This window comes from Myotis yumanensis, unplaced genomic scaffold (assembly GCF_028538775.1).
Source record: "Myotis yumanensis isolate MYYU_CA2020_CCGP unplaced genomic scaffold, mMyoYum1.0.hap1 SCAF_7, whole genome shotgun sequence".
In the NCBI taxonomy this organism is placed as follows: Eukaryota; Metazoa; Chordata; class Mammalia; order Chiroptera; family Vespertilionidae; genus Myotis; species Myotis yumanensis.
The window spans coordinates 5001-8341 of NW_027223758.1; positions in this window are offsets into that span (position 1 = coordinate 5001).

The window sequence follows — 3341 nt, forward strand, 5'->3', positions numbered from 1 at the left end:
GCCGCGCGGCCAAGGCCACACACGCGACCCTCAGCAACCATAGGGGAGCCGCCGCGGCTCCTTCTCCAGCCGCCCATCCGTTCACCTGCCCAGTCCGAGCCGGACAGGGACTAGCATCCCGGGCGGAGCGCCCCCCGAGGACAAGCCGGGCCCCGACCGTGCCCGCGCAGCACACCCGTCGGCTGCGAACCCGTGTGGCGGGTGCGTGCGGAGAGCCGCTCGAGGCGCGGGAGCGGGAACGCCGGGGGACGGGAAAGGCCTCCGCGGCCCCCCCCAAACCCCTTCGGTACACAACAGGAGAGAATCCCCCGCGCGCCCGAATGCGTACGCGGCAACGCGCGCGCACGCGGCAACGCGCGCGCACGCTCACGTAATGCAGCGTTTTCCCCGCGACGGACGCCGGCCCCCGGCCCGGCGGGACCCTCCCCCGACTCGGAGGGGGGAGGCGCGGGCCACAGTAAGGCACAAGCTGCGTCGCCGCTCGGCCCCTCAAAGCCGGTGCGAGAGGGGCCCGAGCGCTCAAACACAGAGGCAGCTATCAGAACGCGCTTCCAGAGGAGGGGCGGCGGCTGGGGGGTCCGGTACCCCAAGGCACCCTCTCGGATCGCTAGAGAAGGCTTTTCTCACCGAGGGCGCGTCATCCCCCAACCCCAGCAGAAACACCCCATCGGGCCCGCGGAGCCACGTGGAGACACTTCCGAGGGAACACGGGGGGCCCGGGGGAGGACCCGACCAGGACAGGGTCAAGCACAGGGTGGACACAGGCGCTCGCAATAGGGGCCGTTCCAGAGAGAGAGAGAGCGCGGGAGGAGCGAGCCCGTGCTGCCTCTGGACTTCGTCCTCTTGCCTCACCGGGGGCCTCGTCCGCAGTTAACTAAGAGAGAGCCCGCGGTGTTGCGTCGGGAACACCAGCACGACGCAAGACAGAAAAAATAAAAAATAAAAACAATAACGGAAGAACAGGCGGCAGCAAAAACAAATCAACTCTCACGGTCAGCCAGCGGCCGGCACCCGCTGACTAGGCCCCGTCGCGGTCGCCCGCGCGGCACACGTTGCGAGGGCCCGGCCCCCCTCCCGCGAGGGGGGCGGGCGTGCCTTCCCCCTTACCCGGCCAGACTCCCCCGGGGCTCCCCTCCAGCGCACCACCGACAGCGGCGGCCCGGCAGGGGGCTCGCGGGGAGCGGGAAACGACACCACCAGCTCGGCCTCGGGCACCTGCAGGACAGCCCAGAGCGCTCCAGGGGCACCCGCCGAGGGCCAAGGCGAAACAGCGACCGCACGCCCAACGGGGAGGCGCGTGCGGCGCGACGACGGGACGCCCCCTCCCCGCCGCGAGGAGGGGCGCCCGCGACAACGCAAAGCCGGAAAAGGCGAGCGGAGGGTGTCCGCTGCGTCAGAGACCACGGGCGTGACACCGAGGTCGGGCCGGGTTCCGCACCCCTCCCCTTCCACGCACCGCCGTAGGTTGGGGAGGAGAGGAGAGGGGCCCGCAGGCAGAGCGAGAAGAGCGGTCCCATTCGCCAAGGAATGTCCGTCCCTCGGCTGGCGCGGCTTAGGCCCGGCCCGGGAGAGCACGACGTCACCACATCGATCGGACGGCAACAAAAAACGGGGCGAGAAGGGAAACGTGGCGGGGACAACCGTCCGGAGCACGAGCCTGCGCTTCAGCCTCGCCACGTAAAGCCCTCCGCTCTCTTCTCACGCGGAGGAGGAAGACCACGGTCCGCGGGGACGGGGCCCGAGACGTACAGCAGCCGGCGCGCGCAGGCCCGAGGCGTACGGCTTTCGCTCGTGCGGCCGGGACGGGGGGAGTCAGGCTCCGGGTCGCGGCCGAGAACCTCCCGGGGACACCCCCCGTCGTCCAATCACCCGAGGACAGCGTGTCCACAGTCATCTCGTGGTACAAAATGCCAACTTTAGGCAAAACACGGACGGTGCCCGGTGACGGGGGCCTCTGTCTACAGATCACGCCTGACTCCCGGAAGCGAGTCGCGGCCACAGGAGACCCCACGGGACCCCATCGCCACCAAAGAAGGGCAGGGGGGGTGGGGGGGGGTTGGACGGGGCTATCTGGTCGACCCCCCAAAGCCAGTAAAGAGAGCGTGCCACGGACAGGCGGCAGCAAGAGGGAGAGGGCCGGGCCGTCCACGGCCTCCCTCACCACTTGGCACGCCTGGGCAACGGCCCGGTCAAACGTGCTTCCGAGTCGGGACTTTGAAAAAATTCCGCCCGGCGCCTAGAACCACCGTGTCGGTGGAAGGCCCGGCCGCGGCGTCAGCGCAAGCCCGCTCGCGGAAAAACGAAGAAACGTTATCTGACGACCGGGACCACGAGTGCGCTCGTACCGACCCGCCTCGCCCTCCGCCGTCCTCCACGCACCGCCCGTGCCGGCCCCCACCTACGGAGCTCCGCGACTCGGATAACGGCCACAAAGTCGAGCCCGGTGACCGCGGCACACTCGGGCACACGCCCGCCCGCGCAGCCCGGGCGACCACTGAACGCGCGCACGCTCCCGCCTCAGAATCGGGACTTTGAAAAATTTCGCGGAAGGCGCCTCTGACGGACGGACGGAAGGACGGACGGACGGACGAACCCGCAGGAGCGGACGCGGACACACGGCACCAGTCGGCCGGCACGTCGCGCAGGCACGCGCCCGCGCCGAAATCAATAGAAGCGGGAGGTGGGGGGGGGGCGCCTCGGGCAGGACGGCGTCCCGGCGCAAGCCACCCTCTCCGGCTACGCCCGCGGCGGCGGCCCGGTCGGTCCCCGCGGAGGGGCGACAGCGAGTGCCGGGCCACACGTCGCGGCGGCGGCGGCGGCGGGCACTCACTCCTTCAATGGCCCCGCCGCAGGTCCAATCTCCGGAGAACCGGACAGGCACCGACGGAGCGGCGCGAGCCAACCTCTGCGGCTACGCCCGCGGCGGCGGCCCCGGTCGGTCCCCGCGGAGGGGTAACAGAGTGCTGGTCGACCCGTCCTAGCGGCCCACCTCCCCAGAGGCGGCAGCCACTCACTCCTTCAGCATTGCTGCAGGTCCAATCTCCGGAGAACGGGCCGCGTACCGACGGACCGGCGCCGCCGGCAAGATCCCGACAGCACCGCCGGCACCCTGGAAGTTGGCCTCGGGCACTGCAGCCGCTTCCCCTCCCTAGATGCTCCGCAAGGAAGAAACGATATAAAAGCGGCCGCCAGGTGGCTCCCGACAAGCGGCGCGAACCTTAGCGGGACGGATCCGGATCTCGGGCCGGCAAGGGCGTCCCGCCGCCCGCCCGGAGGGCCGATTGCGTCCCGGGCCCCCACCCCCAACCCCCTCCGGGACGGCACGGCGCCACCGAACGCGG